This window comes from Triturus cristatus, chromosome 5_1 (assembly GCF_964204655.1).
Source record: "Triturus cristatus chromosome 5_1, aTriCri1.1, whole genome shotgun sequence".
Classification (NCBI taxonomy): Eukaryota; Metazoa; Chordata; class Amphibia; order Caudata; family Salamandridae; genus Triturus; species Triturus cristatus.
The window spans coordinates 926,217,048-926,244,231 of record NC_140587.1 but is presented as its reverse complement, the minus strand read 5'-3'; the positions used below and the strand labels follow the sequence as shown (position 1 = coordinate 926,244,231).

Genomic DNA, 27,184 nt, shown 5'->3' with positions numbered 1-27,184 from the left:
TTTCAGTGCCAGTAAAGAATGCAAATGAAGTATATATTCATGGTACATGTTTAGCAGGTAACCAGTGACTCAGGGAGCGAGACCTCTGACCTTCTGGCCAGAGATCCGCTCTCTCTCCCCACAGCTCCGCTTGTCTGTCGCTGTCTCTGCCTGGTGCGAATAGGGTTCGAGATCACTCTCTACCCGCTCTCTGCCTGCCCCTGGTTCCTGCTGCCGGTATTGTGCCCTCATTGTTGCCTGCCTTGTTATCTTTAATAGTTATGCTGTCTGCTTCCGTTTTGTTTACCTCCTGCATTTTGTTAGACAGTTCTGCCGTCTGCTTTGTTTTTGTCTTTATTATCTATTAGTGCTTGTTCTCGTAACCGATGTCCCGCCACTGCCCTTGCCGCCCCTCCCCCTTGCCGCTTCCCACCTCCCATCTGCGCTTTTCCTCCCCATTTAATGGCAGCCAAAGGCAAGCCTGTCTGCAACCAGACATTGACCAGCGCCAGGGACCCTGGATCCTTGATCATCCACCGCTATGACTCACCCACCCTCCTCGCACTCATCCCCAGAAGAAACAGCAACTGCCAGCAGTCCATGCCGAACACGACCGACGGTCAGTTCTCCTGCCACCACTACTGCCAAACCTTCACAACTGCCCCGCCGCCAACACTGTCGACGCCCTAAGATGCATCCTCCTCCACGTGCGCTCCATGCACAGACATGCCGTAGAGATCTGAAACCTCCTGAACATCCTCTCACCCGACGTCACCTTCTCTACAGAAACCTGGACCAATGCCTCCTCCACCCCTGACATCGTCATCGCCATCCTGGATGGTTACAAGATCCAGAGAAAGGACCGCCTCAACCACCCAGGAGGAGTTCTCGCCATCGCACACAAAAACTCCCTCCGCCTCTTCACCTCGAGAAACACCTTCCCTGCCGCCGAACACCACTTCCAGGTCCAGACCAGACCCAACTTCACACTCTGCGGCACCCTCGCCTACAGACCCCCCCCGGCCCCTCTTCGCCGACACCATCACCGACCTCATCGCATCCCACGCCATCGCCTCCATGGACTACATACTCATTGGAGATCTGAACTTCCACCTCGACAACCCCAGTGACCCCAACTCCACCACCCTCCTGGACAACCTCGACAACATCGGACTGAAACAACATGTCACCACGGTCAACCCACAAGGCAGGACACACCCTCGACCCCATCTTCGCAGGAGGAAACAGCATCCACTTCTGCCACACCATGCAACCCCATGGACTGACCACCACTGCGTACAATTCCTCATCAACAAACCCAAGCTGCCCAAACCCGCTACGCGCCCTCCGCGAAAGAACTGGAGCAGAGTCACCAAGGAGCAGCTCAACTCTACCCTCAACCACAACACCCCCACCGCTGCAACTGATGCCAACCTCCCAGCCAGGGAATTCCACACATGGATTTCCAACTGTGCAGACAAGTTTGCCTCACTAAGCAACTCTTTCTAGAACCTCTGCGACAAGCTCAGATCCTACTTCCACCTGAAGATCAAAAACCTCTATGATAACTTCAACAACCAAACACCTAACTCGGCAACCATCCTGCCCTCCGGCAACGCCAGCCAGCCCACCTTCTCCTCCTGGACACCGGTCACGACTGAAGAGACCGCCGCAACCATGAAAGGCATCCACTCAGGGACCCCCACAGACCCCTGCCCACAACATATCTACCCCAGAGCTGCCACCACCATGGCGCCAAAATTACGAAGCACCATCAACACCACCTTCGAGACCGGCACTTTCCCTGATGACTGGAAACGCGCAGGAGTCAGAACCTGCTCAAGAAGCCCATAGCAGATCTCACGGACCTCAAGAACTACCGGCTCATCTCGCTCTTCCCCTCCGCGGCAAACGGAAGACCATCAATGCAGAACGAAGACAACTCCATCCTCGACCTTTCTCAATCTGGATTCCGCAGCAACCACAGCACCGAGACCACTGTACTTGCTGCCACAGACGACATCTGCACCCTCCTCGACCAAGGCCACACCGCGGCCCTGATCCTTTTTGACCTGTCAGCAGCATTCAACACCATCTCCCACTGCACACTCGCCATCAGACTACATTACGCCGGCATACAAGGAAATGCCCTTGACTGGATCCACTCATTCCTCACCGGCAGAAGCTAAAGGATCAGACTGCCACCCTTCCTCTCCGAACCCACGAAAATCAACTGAGGAGTACCCCAGGGATCATCACTCAGCCCAACCCTCTTCAACATCTACATAGCCCTCTCGCTGCCATTGTCAGATAGCTCTGCCTCAGCATAGTATACTATGCCGACGACACCCAGCTCATCCTCTTTCTCATCAAGGACCCCACCACCACCAAACTCAACTTCCAGGAAGGAATGCATGACGTCGCATCCTGGATGAGCAACAGCTGTCTGAAGCTCAAATCGGAGAAGATGGAAGTCCTCGTCCTCGGAACCAACCCATCAGCTTGGAACAACACCTGGTGGCCCACTGCCATCGGCAGCCCCCCGACCCCCATGGACCACACAAGAAACCTCGACATCGTACTCGACTCCTCCCTCTCCATGAACCGACAGGTCAACGCGGTCGCTTCCAGCTGCTTCAACACCCCTCGCATCCTCCGTAAGACTTTCAAATGGATCCCCCCGAGTCAAGGAAGACAGTCACCCACGCACTCATAACCAGCAGACTTTACTAAGGAAACACCTTCTACGCTGGCATCAACAAGTCTCTACTCCTCAAGCTCCAGACGATACAGAACACCACCGCCAGACTCGTCCAATGGCACCCCCCTACACGAACACATCACCCAACACCTATGAAATCTCCACTGCCTCCCAGTTAAGAAGATACTCACCCACAAATGCCTCCACAAAACCGGGCCCCAATACCTCAACAACAGAATCTACTTCCACGTACCCAAAATAAACCTCCGATCCACCAACCTCGTCCTCGCCGAAACCCCACACATCCACAGAGCCAGATCAGGGGAAGAGCTTTATTCTACTTTGCGACCAAGACCTGGAACAAGCTCCCGATCGACATCAGACCCGCCCCTCCATGAACACCTTCACCTGGCTCTTCGACTGAACGGAACTGCGGACCTCCCCTCCCCCCCCCCCTCCCCCCCAGCGCCTTGAGACCCTCACGGGCGAGTAGAGCGCTTAAAATTTCCCTGATTGATTGATTTCGAAGCCTTCCATGCATGTATAGCCTATGTGCGCCTAACTCAAGCATAACAATAATCAGCCTGATGTGTAATGCGGGCTTAGCATCACTCCATTAGGGTCGTCCTTTAAGCTATGGAAGTATGTTGCTGCTTTGTAGGGTCAAGAAGGTCAATGGGGATATCTTATCCCAGAGGTAGACATTCATCCCTTCTTAGGGTGAGTTGGTTTTTCTTTCTACTTATTTAAATCTTGTGTCTACTCGAGATTATTTACAGTTTATCTCTTCGAGTCCTCCAGAAATGCATTTAAGGTTGTCCTCTTTTATCACATTCCTGAAAGATTGCACTGTTTCTTACTGCTGTCTCTGTTACCCTTCCCTTTAAATTTTCTGACCAAAGAACCTCCCTAGATTTCAGGCCAAACTCCCACTCATTGCCGGAAGCCATGGTCACTTGGTGACTACTATACGTCTCTTAGCGATAACCAGTACCAGATCCAAGAATCTGTTCACTCTCAAGTTGACTTTGGGTCTGGTAGTCAAGCAAAACAGGCATGTTTCAGGTTTGAAGACGCCACTTATGTTCAGTGTTTCCTATAATGGAATTGCAAAGTTTGTCTCATATATATGGTACCCTCAGACATGTGGTAAAAGTCTACCTCTCATTATTTGCACCTGGGGCAAGTTAACAAAACCACTGGCAATGGCGTAACAATAGCCCCAGAAGCCCTGCGATGTGGGGGGCCCTAAACTCCAGGGGGCCCCCTCCAGCGCTGGGCACAGCTGGGCCAGAGAGCTCTTGACTGGGTCCAGTGCATGAGGGCCCCCACATGCGGTTTGCAGGGTGACCCCCACAAGTTTCGTTATGAAAGTGACCATTGGATGTATTCTGGTCAGTCACTCACAGGAGTCAAATATGTCCTACGCAACAAAATTGAATTGTAGTTTTAGTCTTGGGTTCCTTTGTAGGTCTGATCAGAAATATACACGATTCGAGACAGTTAACACGCGGTTCTCAAATATGTCTGGACCTCTTGAACAGCTTGTCCAAGGGCTGTATTTCACCTCTGCTTATGCACCATTACGTACCTTTAGTCAGGCAATTATATGCAGTGGTCTATATCTCCAACAGTAGGACGCGCCACATTGTTCCTAGAAGCATCATACATTGCTACATTGCTAGCCAAGAAGTAGATCAGTGCATCATTGACTAGGGTACCAAAATTCCATATCCCAGTCTTAGCTACTCTCTGCTTTCCTACCTTCTCAAGTCAGTCCTTATGACCTGATTTAGGGTTTGGTAAAGAGGGTACTCTGTCAGAAAATATGTAACTGTTCTCCAATGACCTCTTAGTGCGCCTTAACTCCATCCCCAAAATCTTAAAACCCCTAATGGTACCCTTCCCTGAACCCTGAAAGCCCTAACTACCTCTTCATGCTACCAATCCCTGAACCCTACCAACCCCATAATACCTCTTAATTTGATCCTTCCCTGAATTCTAACAAACTTATCTAGCTCGCCCGGTGCACTCCCAACCTCACCGTAAATGCTCCTCTCTGCTTTAGTAGGAGGACGCTGCTTGCCACTGCTGCCAATACGCTTACCTTTGCCCTATAAGGCACAAATTGTTTCGATTTGTTTGTAGCCACTGTATTCATTTTTCATTATATTTTTTGAGTATACTACATTTTTAACACAACTTTCTTTCAGGCTGCATTTTTCCTCAGATATTTTAAATGAAAACCAAAAATAAAAGGTGTCCTGCCAACTCTGATCAACTATAACACCAGTAAGCACTAAGCGGCTCCAATAACTGACGGGACCTGATGTGTTCTTCCGCTATGCAAATGACATAGGAACCAGATTCTCCAGGTCATAATCCCAATATTTTGACCATTGACCAACCTGCAATTAAATTAGGTCTAATCTCCCTTATCATTTGTTTGCACAGTCATTCTGCAGCCTGTGACCTTTAGAACCTTTTTGTACAGAGTTTCCGGTTCAAATGCTTCACTCACACCTACTGCCATTGGAGTCAAAAGCAACCTCTAAGCTGATGTGGTAGGGTTCAGCTTCTAGCTGCTGTACCAGATGTCAACCCCCAGAATGTGTAACAGAAATCTTCAGCCTCTGGAATGTTATCTGCCTGGGCATCTACAAGGCTTAATGGGAACGCTACGAATGAACATGCAGACTTCCGTTCTGAACCGGTACAAATAACTTTAATTGCACACATGTTTATTTTTACAAAAACACAGGTGCCTTTTCAAGGCTTAGAGGATCTCAGACTTCAGTCATAACAAAACATTTGCTACAGTGAGTGAACCTAAAAGTGTGGGACACTGTTCCAGCTCCTGGAACAAACATGGTTGAGCAGACTGTGGCTGAAAGCATAAACAATAATCATAGCAGATAATAGGACCAGACATACAGAGATGGTTTAAGGCATGGCCATAGTGGGCCACTGCCAACGGCCCCCTCCTTCAAGGGTAATTGTAATGTGAGTGGGGCAGTCACAATTTCAGTCATAAGAACTTTAGCCATAAAAAAACAATTTCTTTGTCTAAGTTGACAGCCGAGCACACTAACAGAAGCTTGGGGACAGTTTTACTAAGAGTCTATGCTGGTGCAAAGTTACAGAAAGTAGCACAGGGTCTAGCGAAGGTATTCATTTTCCAGTATAAAAAGTATTTTTAAGACAGCTCTTTGAGCAGCTGCGTGGCGCTTTGGTTCACATGGGTAATTACCCAGGGGAAACTTGGGCAGAGAAGCACACATTTTTTGATATAAAGCTGTATTTATTAAGATAACCAGGCCTGGCTTTGTTTAAACAAGCATTGGCATAGCCAATAGGTCTCGCCGTTGGAACCCTATAAGTGTTTATCCATGCAACACACAAGCTGCTAGTTTACAAAGATCAGAAAATAGACAGAGCAACCAGTCAAATTTCGTTTAACAGCGGTAGTTGTGCTAGACAATTTTTTAACTGCATGAGCTTGAAGCTTTGTGCTTATAAATTGATTTAAAATGTAATTATGAAATATTCAGCCTGTTCTAAGGCTAAGGTAATTTGTCTCCATGAGGGCATTGGTAACTTCTAAAGATGGCCCCTGTAAAAAGCAGTGGTGCACCATATTCCTGACCTTGATTCAGATTGGTTTATAGGAAATCAGAAGGAAGGGTCACTAGATTCCTCTGACCATAGATTGCACCAGGATGACATTTACAAAGTACAATAAAAGAAACTGGCGATTCAACCCCTCGTCTTTATCATCATTCACTGCAAAGTAAGCGCTCAGAGAGCTAAGCGCAGGTCTGTTATCTTTTTTTAGGAGGCTTAAACCACATGACAACAGAAGGAGTGATCCGAGTGTCTGCTTTGTACTATAATGCTCCACAGAAAGGCCACATGGGGCTGACGTTCTCACCCTTGGGGTAAGTACAGCTTAGAGGAACAGGAGGCAAAGCTTTATCATCTGTGTGGGGAGTGAAAAGGCATGCTACTATGTTCAGGTACAATAAACAACACCTGCAGTCAAATGCGAACAACCGAATGGCTGCATGCAATGGAGATGTTGGTAAACCTTTTAGTAAGTAAATACGTTGGCATTGAACTACGAACATGATTTGTATTTATAGGAATAGCCTGATTTGCCTAAGCACAGAAGGATTGTGTAAAAAACACAAAGGTAAAGGGAGGTTTGCAAATAATCGAACCACCGGCAATTTCCTGGCTTAGCTTTCTAATCCATCATCCTTTTGCCCACCATGCATATGCAAATGTAAATGTGGGTGTACTTGTAAAGCACACTGTGACTCCATGGAGTATCCTTACGCTGGTGACCGCTGGGGAACCTGTCCTGGTTTTCCCTGTGAGATGGTCCCTTTCTGGGTATCTCCAAGGTGAAACCAGGCATCCCCGGCATCTGTGGGGGGGCTGTTGTAGAGATGAGGCAAGCTTAATGCCCAGAGTTGCCGAGTGTGTTCCTGGTTAGAGGAGGTACCGAGGTGAGAATTATCAAGTCTGTTTTGACCCTGGTCCACAACCCTGCCGCGTCAGGAATTGAACCCTGGTCCCTGGCCAATTCTCTGCTTATGGGTTGGCTGCCTCTAACCAGTGAGCCACACCTCTCCACCTCTCAAATCAGTCTTCTTGTTTAATGTAATGTCCCAAAAGACTACTAGTATGCCCAGAAATGTGTGTCGAGCTCTCAGTACGCTCTGGCCTCAAGCTGCACCTGAATGAAGAGGCCCAACTAGGCTGAAACTAGTTTCTGGCTGCTGATGTTCTAGTTCAGATAAGGCATCGTAGTTCCACATAGCAGCAGTACTAGACTCATTTGCATATGGAGGAGTTTAATCTGAGATTGCATAGTGGTAAAAAAAACGATGGGTGGGAATCCTACCCAAGCGATTGCTAGTGGCCTGTTTGTAAGCTTCCCTTCTTTTCGAGCGTTTGTTCGGAATTATGTAGCCTTTGTAGCTAAAGAGCATGGATTTATACCTTTATTGTAATTCCATGCAGAAACTGAGGCCGCTTGTCATGGGGGAGTACTGGCTTTTATTATCCTCATGAAAATGTGTTAGTTGCTCATAAGATCCAGTGTTTTGCAATAGCTCCCTTTCTTTTGGCTATTAATTTGGGCGCACGGGAGGGTGTGTGCACGCCCTTGCATGTGTATTTTCGTGAGCGTGTGTGTGTGGGGGTGGGTGCATAGCAGGGCGCAGTTGAATGTTTTTGTTGATCTTAATCACTAGTTGAACGCAGGCCAGTTGCTGCCTGATGCACGCAGCACTGAAGATTGCTTGTTGCCATGGCCACTGAGAAGTCTCTTTTAACACCTAATGCGTATACGTGCACACACCGAAAATACAGTACTCCACAATGTACACTCAGCGCCTGTGCTAGGAGTGAGGCCTTGGAGCGCTAGCTCACCCGAGCCACCGCATTGCTGCAGAGTGATAATGCTGTGACAGAGCCACGCGCTGGTGTCAGCGGATGCATTCCGTCCAGAGCAGGAAGCGGCCCCTGTGCTCTTTAGTAACAATTTAGCGATTGTCCTAATGGCGTAAGCGGGCTTTGCAAGACAAGCCTTGAACAAGGCTGGTGCACGGGGTTGTTGTTAAAGACCCAGGTACCTGCCCTCCTTTTTGGGGACTGAAACGTGTTTTCCATCATCAAAATGTGACTCGGAGAGAGGGCAAGGGGAGGGCAGAAAAGATAGGAAGCAGGATGAAGAGAAAGGTATGAAACTAGTGAATAGAGCAGAGACGAAACACACCATGCAAGAGTGAGATAAAAAGACAAAGGGGTATGGGAAGAAAGAGGCGTGCAGTGTATCTAGGGTGCCTTTATGTCCGCGCTCTGTGGCGATGTCTTTATAATGAAATCTGATAGACAGTCCAGAGGCGTGCAGTGTATCTAGCGTGCCTTTATGTCCGCGCTCTGTGGCAATGTCTTTATAATGAAATGTGATAGACAGTCCACTACGCCTTTCTTACTCTTGCTGTTATCACCGGTTCAAGGGCTGAAGACGAGTAAACAAGCACGTGAGTGGTGCACGCGCGCATGCCACAGCGAGCAATATGTTTTCAAATATCTCGCCCGTGTCTGGGCACGATAATTGAAAACAGATGTGGCCTGTGCGGGTAACCGCAAGCATTAGGCCGTTGGCGGAGCAAAGGCGGCACAGCACCCGCCTTTATCCAATTGCGTTCTGTCTTTCTTAGAAAGACGCACACAAAGCCCAATACCCTATGACACAAACAAAAACACACACACACGAGCGTGTGGTGAGCTTTCAGAAGCCCTTACATAAAGTCGAGCAGCGCATGCGTGCTGCGCTAGGCTCGACCTAAAAAATAAGGCCTTCTTGAACCAAGCGCTAACATGGAGAAATGTTTTCATTTCTCCAAGCATTGAACACATTGCATGTGTGCCGCACTGTACAACGCACATAGTATGTGAAGAATGTGTAATCATTTGTCTAGATTTAGGAATTTATACTGGAAGGGTATGCTCCCAGTACAAATCTTATACACAGCAGACACAAACCTCTACACTACAGTGCATAGATTGTGTGTGTTACGAGGCAGACTGTTTGTGCACCAGCACAAGGGTAGAATGCAGCAGCAGGCCAGTACTTGGCAACTCCACCAACAATAAAGTTTTAGAAAAAATCATGACAAAACAAAACAAAGGTACAAGGTTGTCAGCAAAACTCAGACCCAGTGGCTTAGCCAATGCTTGTCAGTGCTTAATTTGTAAAAAATTAGGTCCCGGGGCTAAACATTTGCTCTGAAACTGCTGTCGCCAGCGCTGCAGAAAGTTATGGTGCCGAGTACCAGGGCTGGGTAGGTTTGAGCACCCTTCATGCATCTTTAACACATCACCAGACACTCCCTGCTCCTCTATTTCACTCTTGCATGTTCTTTGTCATCTTTGCTACTACTAACAGCACACCAGGAGTTACCTACCGTTTTCCTAACTCAAAACAACCCTGGAGTATTGATTTTTTAAAGAGCTTTGGCAGAGAACAAGAAGCACAGCAAGAAAAAATGTGTCACCAGGCAGGCAGGCTGTGCAAAAAACACCACAAAGAATTGCATTTAATCTTCCATTAAACTCAAGCATGATAGAATAGGTAACGCAACTTTATATTTGGGAAACAGATCATTCATATCCGGGAATCAGTCAGTGATGCATAGTAATCAGTTTCTAAAAATGCACAAATGTTTGCAGTTGCTACAATATTACAAAATGTTTTAATATTGTTGTTTTGTCAGTTTACATCTTAATTTACTCTTTTAGGATTTTAGTGTTAAGCTTCATTATAAAAATCTCTGTGATTTCTCCCATTCCGTAATCTAAATATTTTAAAATGATTCTTTCCCACGGGTCTGACGTGGACAAAGTAGTTGTGAAGCACTGCAAAGAAGTTCTCCCAAAATACCAGGGAATTATAGGTGAATAACTGTGAATAACTGGGATGTTTTTCACAAGGGGCTCTGAATGACATGCTGGCTGGAATTGTCACAATGCTATGATGTAATTCAGAACCCAAAGGCTAAAAACATCTCCTTCATTCACCGTTATCCATCTTCAATGTTTTGTTATGTATGGCCTCTCCATTTCATCTCTCACTGCTCTCATCTGCTGTTCAGGAGCATAGGAGACATAGGAAGGCTTATACACAACATGGCCACGCGTGTGCCCGCTCCTGCACAATAGTAAACGTGGTGTCTGTCACCCATCACTCTCTGACATCTCTCTCCTACACCCCCCACATTTTAAAAACATTATTTCTCTTCCTGCCACCGTCACACACAACCTTCGACATTACTCACCTCTGTTCAATTCCTCTCCCCCGAAATGTTAAAATAAAATTATCCCTGGTTTTCTGCCACACCCCCAACCATCCTCTCCTGTTACCTTACCTCCTCTCCTAAATTGCAAATTAAACCTGGTGTCCTCGACCTGCCCATACCACCTCTTTTCAATCCACTCCTTCCACTGCTCAAACATGTAAAAATAAACCCAGCGTGCACCCTCTTTGAATCCCTCTCCCGTGCCCAGCCAGAAGATGTGTTCTCTACTATCAATGGCGCAGAGCCCACCCAACACTGAGTCTGTCTCAGAGCCAGTCAGTGCAGCCTGGACTTCATTTGCAACATCACAGTGAGTGAGTCTTAACCCCGGCAGGTCTGTACTGAGGGAGGGCCCCTCCCCCCCATTGAAAAATCACATTGTGAGGATTCAATTGGCATGCTTTAAGGTCGTTAGGAACTTACTTAGGGCCTGGACGGGTGTTACTGCTGCTGCTTAATTGTACCAACCACCAGACACTCCACAGTACTACTAGTACTGTTTAATCGATGCCCTCAGGCTCAACCGCGCCACGGTCGTCAGGTCGGGCCTCGGAAGGCGGAGGCCGGGGCGGACATACACGCGATGACTGACTCCTCGTGGTGAGCGAGCTGCCTGTTGCGTGCTGGACTGGTTCTGCTGGGGCGTGGCAATGTGTAAAAAAGCTGCGCACAACGTTGGCGCACAGCCCCTAACATAACTAAAATCCAGCCCAAAAAACGCCCAAACCGGTGTCCTCCTCCTTCCCGCCCCAGTAGCAAGTAAGTGGTTAAGGCGGCTCCGCGGCGCGCTGTGCGATGCGGCGTCGCCATCAACACAGTTTAAATATGAATAATACAGAATCTGAGACTCAGATAGGGAAATGCAATTGCGATGCGGAAAAACACGCTGCGGCACGAGAGTCACTGTCTGACAGCACAGTAGTCAGTATTGTAAGTTAAATTGAAAAATGTGACGTGCGCCTGGTGTGTGCAGTGCAGCAGATGCGTATTGAGTGTAGACCCGGCCCGGTCATATAAGTGCCGGTGCTAAGCACCGGCACAAATTAAGCACTGATGCTTGTTCTTCCATGACAGAGTAGATCATTCCCCTTTTTTGCCCTTCTACACAACTCCCTACTTACTTTGGCGAAAAGATGGTATTAAACCACTACAAAGCATCAAGTTGAAAGTATTACAATTGAAACAAAGTTTTAACAACACATATACTGTTAAGCAAGGCAAGGTAAGTTGAAATGTATTCCAATGCATTTTAGGGAGAAAGGTTTAGAGATGAGCATTGTAAAGGGGTAATAAGAGGATATTTAGTGTTCAGGGATGGCCAGTGTGTAGGGGGAAGAATGCGTTTTTAGGGCACAGGGATAGGTGGTTCAGAGGGGCAATAATGGGTTTTTAGAGCTCGAGGACAGATAGTGTATCATAGTTGTAATGGGGTTTTAGGGGTCAGGGATGGGTAGGGCTAAGAAGAAGTAAGGGGTTTTCTAGGATTTGGAGATGGGTACTGTTAAGGAATGATAAGGAGATTTTAAGGCTCAGGTATGGCGGCCATGGGGTAGTAAGGAGCTTTTAGAGCTCCGAGATGGGTGGTGTATGGCGTAGTAAGGTGTTTTAGAGTTCAGGGATGTGTCGTGCATAAAGGTAATAGGGATTTGTGAGAAGGTGGCCTAGTATAGGCTGTCCACTAGTTAAAGTGGGCACCCTGTACCAGTCCAAACAAACCTGATGGTGACATGGTCAAAGATAACCTTTATTGAAAGCTAGTGGTAGCTAAGGAGAGCAGCCTTCAGGCTAAGTCTTGAAGGAATGTTAAGCACCTTGTTTTATCAGAATGCAGCATTATAGTATTGGTTAAATGAAAGGGAAACCACACAGTAATTATAAAAATATGTATTTATTATCTATAATACTCTCTCTAGGATAGAACACAAATCAAATAATACAGTTGCAAAGACTCAAAAGTAAGTAGCACAATACACAGTGGGATCCCAGGGGAGACCAAACCATATACTAAATAAGTGGTATAAGAACCACAACTCGGGACTAGACCTAGTCTAGAAGGTGTAGAACCGCTTGGACCCCAAGGAACCACCCAAGGTGAGTGAGTAGGGACCCTACAGAGGACGGGTGCAGAGTGAGAACACGACCACGTGCTCTGTACAATTCAATGGGAAAGTCGCGGTTGGAAAATTAGAGATTAAGGACCCTTCCCAGCAGATTACGAAGACAACCCTTGGAACTTAAGAGTTTGGAGAGCCACCCCACCCATGGATACCTTTGTTCCAGAGTTACCTATCCCAGAGGAGCTGCCTGCATAGTCACGAAGTGGCATGGGAAACCCTTGTCGGTCTCTATGGATGTCAACAAAGAAATGCTGCTGCTGGAAGTAAGAAAAGTGTCTGGTGGAATAAAATATGGATTCTAGATGAGAAGAATCTGAAAGCAGAGGGGGCAGGGTCTGGGTCACTTTGGAGTGACGGGGGCTCAGTAGATGAATGCCCACCGATGTCGGGTGCTTCAGGTGTAATGATGGTGATCTTGACTCTTCAGCTGCGAGGACCAGGAGACATCTAAGACAACCAGGAGCCGGAGGCGAGTTATCCCACGACGAATGTCGAGTGCTGAGGGGTCGGTGTCCGGCGGGAGGACCAACAAGCCATGGCAGTGGCAAGCAACACAGATGGCCAAATTCGTTGTCGATCTGGCCCAGCAAGGACAAGGAGACTCACCAAAGCAAGGGGAGTCAGGGCAGGCCTGGAGCAACCAGGGGAGCCCAAATAAAGCAGAGTTGACCCTCCAGTGGACCCACAGGCCGAAGGCACAGGAGTCGCGAGGGGACAGCAGACGGTTTCACAGGATAGCAGCTAGCAGGGCACCGAGTGTGAGGATGCCAGAGTCCTTCTCAGAAAAGATGCACTGGGGTCAGGGCTACAAATGGCCCAATGCACGGAATTGTTGCACGACAACAAGCATGTACCGCTACAAATAAACGCGATGCACAGGGGTATGGGTATATGGTCCCCACGAGGGATATCCGCCTCAGTGATGGTGAGAGGGCAGCTCAACCTCGGAGACCTTCAGAAACCCACCTCCTGTTTTGCTGGAGCCTTCGGAGTCTGCAGGTGCTCACGGTCAGCAAACCGGTCAGAAGCGTTATGGTATCTGCATTTGCAGGGGAGTCACTCCTTCACTCCAAGGGAGATTCTTCTGTTATCTTGGAGGTCCACAGGGTCCTGCACGGAGCCTGTATGGAACACGGACGGTCGCAAGACTGGGGACGGCAAGGGAAGACGAAGTCGAGCCTAAGGGAGGTCCAGCGAAGTCCAGCGTGTCCAGACGGTCGAAGTGTAGTGGTAATTTCTTGCAGAATCTTGTCCACATACAATCTAATGTTCTGTAGCCAGGTAACCCATTTTATACCCAAGGGAACGGGTTGGACAGATTCTACGGACCCTCCTAGAGGAGGGACAGGACAGGGGGGAGGCTACTCCAATGTCCTTTGTCCAGTTTCGCACCAAAGCAGGAGCACAGGAGCAAATGGCTCCCAGAACTGGTTTGAGCTGGACTAGAAAGAGGGACACCAAATGTGCCCCTGAGCCAGCCTTTCTGGCACTGTGACAGTGCACTCACCCAGCCCCAATACATTAAATACTGTCTGGGAGGTGATCACACCTCCCTGTGACAGGATGCCTATTGTGCTGCCTTCCCCTGCTTGAGCTTGGCTCAGCAGTAGGAGGGCAGACTCGTGTCTGTGGCTGGCAGCATCCATTTTGTGCTGTAAGGTTCGAGAAAGTTGGTACCTGTAGACATAGTTACCCCCAGAACCTCGGTTCTGAGGGGAGGAATCATACCTCTCACACAGTTACTGGAGTGGAGGTATGATTCCAAGGTGTTTGACACCAAACACGACATACTTCGTTGCAGTCGTTTTCGAGATAGCATTTACCGAGAGGTTATAATGCACCTCTATCTATATATCAGGCAGTATCACACACAGCCCAGGAGAAAGGTTTCCAAAGGCTGCAGAGGGGCTCTGCTCATGCAGGAGCACCCTCTCACATAAAACCCCGCACCCTGCCTTCAGGATTGATAAGGCCTGCTATAGGGGTGACTTATAATGTTTTAGGTGTAGTGATATATATAGATATAGTGAACCTATATCTCTCATAAGTGGTGCAAGCAGCAGCTTACATAAGCTGCAGTAGCAGATCTGAGGTTCCATTTTGCATGGCCCCTCATGGGTGGCATAATACATGTTGCTTACCATGGGTGCCTCTGGGGTACCTATGCCCTGGGTACATGTGTACCATATACTAGGGACTGATAAGGGTACCCCAGTATCCAATCTGGAGTTGTACCAAAGTTCATACATATCAATTTAAGGGAGAAAGCAGATAGGCTGGGGTCCTGAATAGCAGGATCCCAGCCAGACTAGTCAAAACAGTGGGTGCAAAAAGTGGGAGTAACCATAAGAAGCTGATCCTACTTTCCTACAGGAGATTTCAGGACTCGGGGATTGGTGGTGCACAGGGAAGTAATGTGTTTTTATCGTGATGGAAGAGTGGTGTACAGAGACAGTTTGAGGTTTTTGGGTTCAGGGATTGCTTGTGCTGAAGCGTAATAAATGGTTTCTTGTTTAGGGAAGGCTATTGTTGAGGGGTAGTAAGAATATGTTTGGGTTTATGGATGTGTCATGTTCAGGGTTAGTAGGAATTCTTTTTTTCAACACATATATATGTGAATATGTGCTATAATGTCATGTAATATAGCGTTTGGTCGTGATTTGCACTGAAATGGTAAATGTTATTGTGGAGAATAAGAACACGCTCGAAGTGTAGTCATTGTTCTCCATGCGTGGTAAGTGTTATGAGTGGTGTTGGTTGTAGTAACTTATATTTCAATTAACCCATTAACTGATCGATTTGTTGGCAGGCTAAAAACAGCATCATTATGTCACTTGGAAAACCATGGGGGCTACATTGGCTTGTATGAATTTGTCTGCTATAGTCATTCACTGGCCTTTTGATTTGTGTCAATCACAGCAAAAAGATATGATATTGGTCTTCTATTCACAACTTTAGATTCACTTAATTATACATGAATTAAAAATGAATATCCTGTGGTGGGATTACATTTAAAAAATATGTTAGTCTCCCTGAAATACAAAAATATGCTGGAGACATCAGGGTATAAAACGTCAGTGGCATTGTCCTTACTGCCAATCTTTTCTAAAAAAGTATAATGAGCATTATGTGTTTCAGTACAACAAAGTGTACATTCCAGTTTTCAAAATGGAGGCACCTGTATTGTGCCTTACTTATTGCTCCATGGCAAATATTTTTCGGCAAACTATCCCACACACACCAGCCCCCTCAACTACTCCTCAGGCCCCTTCCACTACTCCTTGGTGAGTGTGTGTGTCCTAGCAGAATTTTCTTGGGTAAGCTGACAGAAACACTTTTTCCCATTATTTTCTCTGTGGGAGTGGTCTGGCCCTGAAGAGTAGCTTCCTTCTTCTTAAAAGGTGATAGCTCCCTTGTCCTTTTCCACATATTTGGAGTAGTTCGCGGAAGATGAACGCTGAGTCATGGCTCTTTGTCATACGAACAGTAGTTCTCAACCCTAGAATAAGAGCTTTCATGACTTTGGGTGCTGCAAACCATGGGACAGATTTTGTTCCCCACCAATTAGGCAATGACAGGGATCTGACTACAAGAATGGGAAGAGAGTTAAGTGCACTAATTGCTTTCCCAAAGCCTTCTGCCATTCAAGAAAGCACGCCATAACCCTTGATCTGGGCTATGACAACAGCAGTGGGTAGAACTGAAGAAAGGCACCCGAAGACCATGTCCTGTGTACAGACTTTGGCCTTGAAAAGCAGGATCTGAAGGAAATTGATAAGCAAAAGTAATCATGTTTTTCTCTGTTAAATGGTGAGGCCTTGCAGAGAAGTTTGATACTCAAACTTTTCCCCACCTGTGGCATATGTCTCACAAAGATATTGGGCAGCTCTGACCTGCATCTGACCTGTTCCTGCCTGGTTTTTGAATACTGAATAACTGACAGCTTTCCCAACTGTTGGCTACGGATGAGGTGACAGCTTGGGAGGGGAACATCATTCCACTTAGGTAAATGGACACGTTCAGGGATCTGGCTGCATAATGTGGAATTTTATTAATTACCAACCCTACTGACTTAGGCAGTAATCTTCTGCTTTTGGTGCAGTCTACCATTCTATTGTGCTGACCTCTGAGGCGGAAAGCCGGAGGATTTACTCTTTTAAAAATTGTGTTTGATTCTTTTAAAAAACCTTATTACTCACTTCACGGGCACTGTGCACCGCGCCGAGCAGTCCCCCGCAGACCCCCTGACACAGCGGATCTTAACGCTGCACCAGGGATTCCCTCCTTCGCAGTTCAAGGCGGAGACACGCCCACACGGGAGGCCACGCCCACCTGAGGCCACGCCCACCCGCTAGCCTACTTAAGCGCTGATCGAAAAGCGCGACAGTAGATTGTGCTGACCTCTGAGGCGGAAAGCCGGAGGATTTACTCTTTTAAAAATTGTGTTTGATTCTTTTAAAAAAACCTTATTACTCACTTCACGGGCACTGTGCACCGCGCCGAGCAGTCCCCCGCAGACCCCCTGACACAGCGGATCTTAACGCTGCACCAGGGATTCCCTCCTTCGCAGTTCAAGGCGGAGACACGCCCACACGGGAGGCCACGCCCCCTACACCCCCTACAAATGTGCCTGCCGCGCAAGCGCAGCGGACGAGCGCAGCGGGAGCGCCGTTTGCGCGCCGAAGGCGCGCCTAAGGCAAGCCCATCTGCGCCCGTCCGCGCACGACCGGGCTTAGGGCCAGAACCTATGCCGGATCCAGCTCCCACAAGGGTAAGCTATTCCCGTCGAGACCTTCTTAGTCTCAGACCCACTAACGACAGCACTTGCAACTATGTACACGATCTAAACGGACCCTTTACTAGCTGCATTATCTGCAACCCAGTCCAGTTACAACTCCCCAAACCTCCAGTCCCACCCCCGGGCCTTAAAATATCCACATAAAACTGCAGGTCGCTACCCATGCATGCCCTACTCATTAATCACCTCATAGCAGACCACGACCTGGATATATTGTTCCTTACAGAAACGTGGATTACCGACCATTCGAATTCGGATGTAGTCATGGCTCTTCCCCCGGGCTTCCTTATCCAGTCCCAACCACGCCCCTCCGGCAGAGGAGGCGGACTAGCCATTATCTACCGGGATCACCTCTCTTGCAGAGCTAGCGATGCCCAAATCCTGGACTCCGAAAGCTGCCTCTTTACCATCCAGTTAGCCCCGACCAGTACCCTGTCTGGCCTACTGGTATATCGCCCCCCCCGGCCATTTTGGCCCCTTTGCGGTCGCTCTCCTGGAATCCGTATCATCCTTGGCCCATCTTACTTCCAATTTCTCGATTTTAGGAGACCTAAACATACACTTCGACGGCCCTCTAGACACAGGGGCATCCGACTTGATCAATGACCTGGCGGCATACGGCCTCCATCTTGCCAACTCCGGAGCCACACACAATAAGGGACATCTGTTAGACCCAGTGTTCACTAACATCCATCCCCTACAAATTAAAGACTCTCTCCCACTCCCGTGGACGGACCATTTTTTGGTCACTATCCACTTACCAGGGGCATTCAGGAAACCCCACAAACCAGCCACCTATACCAGGGATAGGGCATGGGCCAGACTCTCGGCGGAGGACTGGTCCAGAGCCCTAAACTCAACAACCCCTAGGCTCCCGGATGACCCGACCACTGCGGACAAACAGTTCAGGGAGTGGATTTCCACCTCCCCCGACTCCATCCTCCCCATAAAAACTCGTGAGGAAAAAAACGGGAAAATGGGCTCTGCCCCTTGGTACACCCCTGAACTCAGATCTCTCCGCAAAGAGTGCAAAAAAGCAGAGAGATTGTGGAGAAAGGACTGGCTCCATGCCAGTAAGGACGTCTACCGCAGCACGGTAAGAATCTATAAATCCACCTTGAAGCTTGCCAAAGCCGCCTACTATGACGCCAGAATAAAAAACTCCTCCAACTCGGCGAGGGAATCTTACCTCATAGCCAAAGAACTACTTAAAATACCAGTGCCACCCTCATCGCACCCACCTCCTCCGGACAGAAGTAAGGAACTGGCTACCTACTTCGATTCCAAAATTGCCCGGATACTAGCCTCCCTCCCACCTACCAGTCCATCCAACCACACGGACAAAGAGGCGGCCACTAACCCTATGGGTAACAGCCTACACCCTCAGCTGTCCACATTTAGAGCAGTATCTTTGAACGAAGTAGTCTCTACACTGGCCAAGATGAAAAGCGGCTCTCCCCTTGACCCTGCCCCTGTAAGATTCTTAAAAACAGTGTCCCCTAGCATAGCTCCCACTATCATGGAACTAATCAACATCTCTCTTTCGCAAGGCTCTGTTCCTCCGAACTGGAAGAGCGCTGTTGTCAAGGCTCTTCTCAAAAAACCTCAACTGGACCCTGATGACATGGCCAACTACAGACCAATCTCGCTTCTCCCATGCATCAGCAAGATGGCTGAGAAATTGGTTAATGTGCAACTTTCCCAGTACCTCGAGGCCAACAAACTCCTGCGTCAGTCTCAAACTGGATTCCGCCCCGGCCATGGCACGGACACCGCACTCCTCGCTGTCATCGAGGAGGCAAGGTGCATTCTGGATTCAGGAGGATCAGTGGCAGTGATCCTCCTGGACCTCAGTGCAGCCTTTGATACGGTGGACCACCGTGTCCTTCTCCATCGTCTGGCCAGGGCAGGAATCGCGGGCGCTGCGCTCGCTTGGATAGACTCTTTTCTATCAGGCCGCTCATTCCAGGTTTGGGACGGCAACTCACACTCTGCCCCTCTACCACTCTCAAGCGGAGTCCCCCAGGGGTCTTCGCTTAGTCCCACCCTGTTTAATGTTTACATGGCCCCACTTGAGGATGTCGTTACCCCTTACGGGATAAAAATAGTGAGCTATGCGGACGACACGCAACTGGTCGTCTCATTATCTCACCTTGACAACCACCCAGACAACCTATTGAACTGCCTCCAGGACGTTCACAGCTGGATGAGCGAGTCCTCTCTGAAGCTCAACGGAGCGAAAACTGAAATCATGCTCATGGGCAAGAAATGGACAACCATTCCCCCGTCGGTCTGGCCAGACGTTTTCGGTGAGGTGCCAGCCCCGAAAAAGGAAATTAAGACACTGGGAGTCTGGCTGGAACCTGAGCTGACCATGAAGACCCAGGCAGCCAAAACAGCAGGAATCTGTTTTGGACTCATGCGATCCATCCGCAAGATCCTTCCACTTCTTCCTCCCCTATCCAGAAAACTACTGGTTCAGGGTCTCATTCTTGCCCGGCTAGACTACAGCAACGCCGTCTACCTCGGTGCCCCCGAATCCACCTTGGCGAAACTCCAACGCACTCAAAATGCGGCGGCGCGGCTCATTATGAGTCTCCCCCCCAGAGCTTCGGCCAGGCCTGCCCTCAAGGCCCTACATTGGCTTCCTGTGCGCCAGAGGGTAGAATTCAATGCTCTGTGCACTGCCCACAAACTCATCAACGGTGTAGGCCCAGCTGCCCTGAAAGACATGGTCACCCCCTACAAAGCTCCCAGACTCCTGCGCTCGGACAACGAACGCCTGGCCACTGTCCCTAGATTCAGAAAGGTACGCACCGGTGGGCGACGCTTTGCGGTCAAAGCGTCCTCAGGATGGAACTCACTTCCTCGCAGCCTGCGTCTGGAATCCTGTCACCTCCTCTTTCGTAAAAGATTGAAAACTTTCCTTTTTCCCAAATAGTATCCCTCCCCCTCCCCTCAGATCTCCACTGATTTCATAGCGCGGGGATGCCTCCGGGTCACCAGGCGGTCTATAAATCGCTAAATAATAATAATAATATTGCTTTCTATTAGGCCCTAACAAGAAGCCACAGTAAGTCTCCTGCCATGGTGTGGTGAAAACATGAAAAGAAACACAGCACAGGTGAAGTGGGGCAGCCTAAGAATCCTAGCAGCCAGTCAGCTGGTACCACAATGGGGCCCACCAATGAGAGCCAAGCCCACAAGGGCAAGACTAGGCATCTGGGCTGCCTTCAAGCTTTGAAACACTGGAAAGACTTTCCAACAATGATTGTGGAGCATTCTTCGTATATTTTTATAGATTTTCAGGGTTTGTCAATGCACATTTAGAGCAGTACAGGGCAAGGCTGGAGATGCTATACAAGAATCTTTAGTAGGCAGTGACAGCCTGAACCACTTGCTGTGGCTTACTATCAGTCCGTGTGAATTCACAGATTCACTGAGCATGCATTCTCGCTCCCGATGTGTCATTACGCAACATAAATTTCTCAGTTTAGGAAGAGACTGAAGACATGACTGTTTAACCAAGACTAAACAGATTAGCCCTTCTTTGTGTGCATTGGTAGAGATGTGGAGCGCCGGGACACTCCTTGGAGTATCAGAGCACTTTATAAATGCCCTTTCTTTCCTTTATTCATTCATAACTCATGATTTTTCTTCTCAAGAAGTGGGCAATGCAAATAAAAGGGAGGCCTAGAGAGCCTCATCTGACGTGTCAGGGTACCCAAGCCATACAGTATCCAAGGGCAGCTCCTCTGTTCGACTGAAGGTTGATGAAGAGGATTTGAGACCAGTGTTTTATCGCAGGGGAGGTCTACAATACTAATGAACTAGGTTAGGATTGGCATTCTATGTTTGCATATGTAATATTTGTAATGTGCATGTGTACTAGACTCTCCTCACAGTAGTCGGAAAAACCAGGCCAGTGGTGCGCTTCATGTGCCAGAGTATAGCTATTTTTAGGTCTCACCTACAGGGAGCTTTTAGCTGTCTATTGTTGAAAGACCTCTTGTGGGCCATACCAAAAACTTACAGTGGGTTTTGTGCCAGCCCATTGCTTCTCATTGGTTGGCTATCTTCTCACGCTCAGGTGATTGATTCTTATTCAGTGTCTTTTCTTCTGTTTGTCCCTCCCCTGGGGTATGTTTTTTTTCCTATTCTTTTAATTGGATGAGTTGTTACCTTCCATTGCTCACATTCAGAGAACTACTTTTTTCTTTTTCATTCAATGTTTTCTCCCTTGTGTGATACTCCCGTCCCACTCAAATACCCCCCATCACACTCTTGGTGTTGCTCTATTCTCCTCACAGTTTGTCTGTAAAAGCCCAACTATAGGTAGAATTGTGCCATGTATGACTAGAGGAGAATTTAAGGTTTGTTTTGTTTTATATCCTGCACATATTGTCAAAAGGATAGGCAGGCCTTGCTATATAAAGGTTTTCATGGTGTATGGGAAGGGGCTGGCTTATGTCCTCACTCAGCTGAGGCTGAAGGTGTAATTATTGTGACTGTAGAGGACCAAATGGCTGGAGCATGTTTCAGTTCTCAGTCCTGCGGAAAGGAAATTAGGCACTGGCAAGCATTTTCATTTAAACTCTTACACCTCCTTAGTCTTTTTAAATTCTGTTTAGAGTTTTCTGCAGGAAACGTATTTAAAAAAATAAATCATGCCATTTAAAACGATTGAAAATATTGAATTCAGTGTATTGTTTGGAGGTATCTTACGATATGGTTTTGCTCATAAGCCAGTATTTTTAAATGTTGTTTCCTTTTACTTCTTCAAAAAATACTTTACAAAAAAACATTGACAAAAAAACAATAGCTTGGCACTCACATTCTAAAGATGAAACCTATTGCCTTTGTAATTGCTTACATTTATTTGTCTGGAATGCGGCAGCTTTAAAAAGAGAACACCTTAGATTTGTAAATATGTAGCAGGAAATCTTTCCCTCCAAGCATTTCAATATCTCCTGTAGACAGAAGTCACTAGTGATGACATAAAAGAGGCAGGGAGAAGGAACAATGATACACTCTCTATGTAAAAGATTCCCCAAGGAACAATTGGTGTGTATTTGTCTTAATCCACTTCAGTGATTTGTTCTGAATTGCACTTGCTTTCTTTTCCAACCTAGTGCTGTTTGAAAAGAGTGGGAGATAGAGAGGTCCAAGCTACAGACATAACAGGGATGTTTATGCTAAAGACTGTGAAGAAACACATGGTGTTTTGCGTTATGCAAGCTATTGCTTTTCAAGACTCAGCCACTGCAGGCTGCTGCACGGATCAATGCTACTGCCAAAATCGACATGAAATGAAAGCCTATATTAATTAGCTGCCATTTTAAAATTTGATTAGCAGCCACCGGAAAAGAAGCCGAGAGACTGGTGGAACAGGTGAGGCGCTAAGAGGAATGGAGGTGAATGCATCAGAAGGCAGGAAATGAGAGGGGGGCTGGCCAAGAGGTACATGGGCGAGGTCCATGGGAAGAGGAGGGCCTTAAAAGATGGAGGAGAAGATGAGGAGAATGGGGGAGGTCAAGAGAAGGTGGAAGGATCGGGAGAGAAGGCTCAAAATGAAGGAGAGGATGGGGAAGAGGCACAACCATGAGGTTAATGGCGTAACAATAGTCCTTGCAACCCCGCGGTGTGGGGGGCCCAGAGCTCCAGGGGGCCACCTCTGGCACTGTGCATGGATGGTGGTGCCCCTGGCCTTAAAGCTACTGACTGGGTCCTGAGTGGGGGGGGGGCCCTCCGTGAACTTTGAAGGGGGGTCCTCTCAAATTTTGGGGAATATAATGGGGGCAAGGGTAAGAGTAGCGTGAGACTGGGTTTAGGGTGTCTTTGGACAATTTAGTTCTTTTTCGGCAATATCTTGCAGCTTCAGTTTTGCAGCCTCCTTGGCCATTGCCCTAGTTCAGTTGAGCAGCGCTGATCAGCTCCAGTAAGTTATGGTAGCGGGTCATGGCAAAGCTGCCTCACTTTGGGTGGCATGCTGGGGTAATCTAGGACCCACATATTACAATACTTATTTCTTTATTTACAAACGTAATTCATTCCAGGAGCTGCAGAGGCAGAGCACTTGTATTGAGCGAAGACACCTGAAAACAATGATTTATAAAATTATGCATCCGAAGTAGATTGTACATACTGACATGTACAATATAATAATTCCCTCAGGACTACAGATCAGGATTAAGGCACATTTACATAGTTTCTTGACAGGACCACATATTACATTGTCACTGTATCCTGTATCACATATCAGGATTTCAAGTGGGGTAGATCCCTCGTGAGTGGCTTGTGATGTAATTTCCTGTGATTACATCGCAGTGGTAAAGGTCCTAAGAGGTTCCTTATGATGGCAATATATTTGTATTGAAAACCTGAAAAATCCCACACCTTTTCATTCACAGATATCACAATATTGACAACTATGGACTTGTAGCAATAGAGTGTGCGTCCCTAGCTTCTCCAGCAAGAGCAGGGATCTATCAAGATTTGGGGTGGCCCAGGAAATATCAGTTTTACTTCCTAGATCTTGGGTAAAGCTAGAGAGCTGTCCAGGGTAAGGGAATGGGTAGCCTAGCATGCAGGCTGCGTTTCTCATGTCACAGACCTGGCCATGGAGCTTATCATAATCCCTCCCCCTTGACGCAGGCTCTGGTTGGACAAGGACTGGGTACAGGGCATAGCTGAGGCCAAAGGCCAGACCCTGCGTCGAGGGACCATGTCAAAGTGCAGTTGAATGCCATCCACACTGGATTCTGTTGGATAGGGTATAGGTACAAGAGCAGTGGTCAAAGTGAAGAAAAAAAGTAGAGGAAGACTGAGCAGAGAATCAGAGGGCGGGAGTAATGCGAGGATTGGGCTAGTGGGCGGAGTCAGAAGTGTGGCCAGATACAGCAAAACATCCCAATTTCTAGTGTTTGGTTGGCCTTTTACTGAGCAGTTACACCGTATTGTGTTATTTAATCCAACCAATTGATACACATATTTAAGGTTTAATATGAGTTATCGACATTAAAATACATTCACAAAGTGGGATACATTTCCAATCAACAAAAACCATCTGTCTCCGAGCCAAGCACTTTATGTCTTCAGCACTTCTCCTTTTTTCCACAGGAGCAGTTCAAACATGAATGGCAAAATATCCTAGTGTGCAAATGTTTCCACATAATTATGGTGTTGCGATATTTGCCACATAATACATCATCTGCTGCATTATCTGACGATTTTAAATAAAACAAAATTTGTAGCTGTAACAGATCAAAAGTTACTAAAAAATATGACTTGTGTTGCTACGAAGTGGAGGGCTCTTTGCAAAGGTCACCTTTCTCACTGCCACATTTGTATGTTACACTGGTACTAATAAGGCAAAATCTTTGCAGAAACTGTTAGTATGTGTAAATATGTAAAAATAATAAAGTATCAGAAAATGTACCGCATTACACTACAGCCTTTGTTTTGCTGTATAATTCAGTCAACACTGCGATATAATTTTGTCCTCCATTGCTACATAATTCCAGTGCCCCCACTGGGTTTTTTTGAATGAGCTCCTCACAGGTTCATGGAAACGTATGAATGTGTTTTGAGGGATACTGACTCCTTGGCAAACGTGTAACCGCCACAACTGCCCTTGACTGGAAGTCTGTGGTCACAACTAGCAAATCCTGAATGTAGCTGTTAGAGGCGGTGACACTGCAAGCAACTCCCCTACCTGAACCTACACGCCAATTACACACCCAAGAAAGAATAACAGAAGTATTGAACTAAAGCAAGGGTCTCCCGTAGTTTAAGTGTTATCTTCATGTCAATTTGGAGTGATTCTATATATCAGTTTTTGCTGTATCATATAATATAAATACCTATGGGAGTCTTAATGTAGATTGCAACTTTTAGGATCTCCACTTCAACCCTTGCCTTACTGACCAGTCTGCATGACAGAACTAATCTGTGCAGATTTGGCGAATTGAGCCAAAGTCATGAGCAACCAAAAAATGCATTTGCTATGGACTAACCACCGTCACCATAAATAGTGTTACTCACCCTGGCTTAGCAATGTATATACATATATATTTTATATACCTACAGAGAAATCCATTGATAACAACTTGCTTTCATATAGTACTTAATATATGCAACCAGAAGGTATTAGTATTACTCTATTTTATTGTACTCAATTTATGGACCTTGCAAGATTGAAAGGCTGAGTTGCCTCGGTTGGGATCCAAACTGATGATGTGCAGCTCACACCAGATATCAGTAGCAAGCCCTAATCTCTATGTGTCATCTGACCAGATAATAAAACTATAGTGGAAACATCCTTTATAACGCAGTTTAACCACGTTTTTACCACGTAGTGCCTTTACCATGCAGCGTTTCCCACACATGCATTTTTTGTGCTTTTAGAATGAATACCTTTACCACGCATGGTAAGTCTAGTTAAGGTAAGTATATGTGTGTGTGTGTGTGTATATATATGTATATATTCACACGCTTGCCTGTCAATCCCCTTTCCGCTTGAAGAAAGCAAGTGCAGACCCAATTCCTTTCAGTGATTTTTTATTGTGCTATCAACTTGTCGCCATGACGCGTTTTGGCCGGAAACAAATGGCCATGATCACATGACATATATGTATATATATACACATATAAAATACTTTTAAGGATTTAAAGGTGGGTAGGGATATAGGGCCAGATGTATCATGATTACACTTTGCGAGTCCTTATTAGCGCATTTTACCGATTCGCTATTATAGACTCGCAAAATGCAATGTATGTAGATTTTTTATTCATTCCTATGGGCCTAGAGGCCCATAGGAATGAATGGGAAGATATTCGCAATTTGCGAGTACCAAATAGGTACTCGCAAATTGCGAATGCATTTTGAAGGGTGATAGGGGGGCAAAAAAGCTACCCTGATGCACCCCGAAAAAGGGTAAGTGTACACATGTGGCGCACATACATGCCCTAAGGGCATGTATGTGCACCACATGGCACTTAGAAAAATGCAGAAAAGTGAATTTTTCTAGGAAATTGCATTTGCGATTCCTTAATGCCAATTCGCAACTTGCGATAGCTACAAGAATTGCAGTTAGGGAATTGCAAATTGCGATTCCCTAACTGCATTCGCAATTTAGGTAATCGCAAATAATTGCAATTACCCATATTGCGACTTACACATGTTTAATACATTGTAAAACGCTTTTTTGCGATCGCAAATGGGCCGATGTTGATACATCTGGCCCATAGGGTGGTAAGGGTATTTTTAGGGTTTAATGGTGGATAAGGGTATTGGGTTGTAAGGAATTTTTTAGGGTTTAGGGACGGCAAGGCTATAAGGTTTTAGGGTATATTTAGGGTTTAGGGGAGAGTAAGGATATTGGGTCATAAGGGTGTTTTTAGGGTTTAAGGGTGTGTAAGGATTTTGGGTGGAAAGGGTATTTTAGGGTCTTAGGAGGTGCAAGGGTATAAGGTTTTAAGGGTATATTTAGGGTTTAGGGCAGAGTAAGGATATTGGATCATAAGGGTGTTTTTAGGGTTTAAGGGTGTGTAAGGATTTTGGGTAGAAAGGGTATTTTAGGGTCTTAGGGGTGGGAGAGGATATTGGGTTTTAAGGGTGTGTTTAGGGTTTAGGGGTGGGTAGGGATATAGGGTGGTAAATTTATTTTATGGTTTATGGGTGGGTATGGGCATAGGGTGGTAAGGGTATTTTTAGGGT

General features: G+C 46.9%; 1 protein-coding gene and 1 long non-coding RNA gene across 2 annotated transcripts in view; one reads left to right on the top strand and one right to left on the bottom strand.

Moving 5' to 3' along the window:
- The window catches only part of LOC146832686 (uncharacterized), a 164,236-nt gene that overhangs the window by 89,380 nt on the left and 47,672 nt on the right, over positions 1 to 27,184 (top strand). Inside the window, exon 2 of the long non-coding RNA XR_014961598.1 lies at positions 6,516 to 6,618. This is a non-coding gene — a long non-coding RNA (uncharacterized LOC146832686). The remainder of the gene's footprint in view (positions 1 to 6,515; positions 6,619 to 27,184) is intronic.
- ANKH (ANKH inorganic pyrophosphate transport regulator) overlaps positions 1 to 27,184 on the bottom strand; it is a 549,424-nt gene that overhangs the window by 500,604 nt on the left and 21,636 nt on the right. The gene's annotated exons all lie outside the window — the stretch shown is intronic.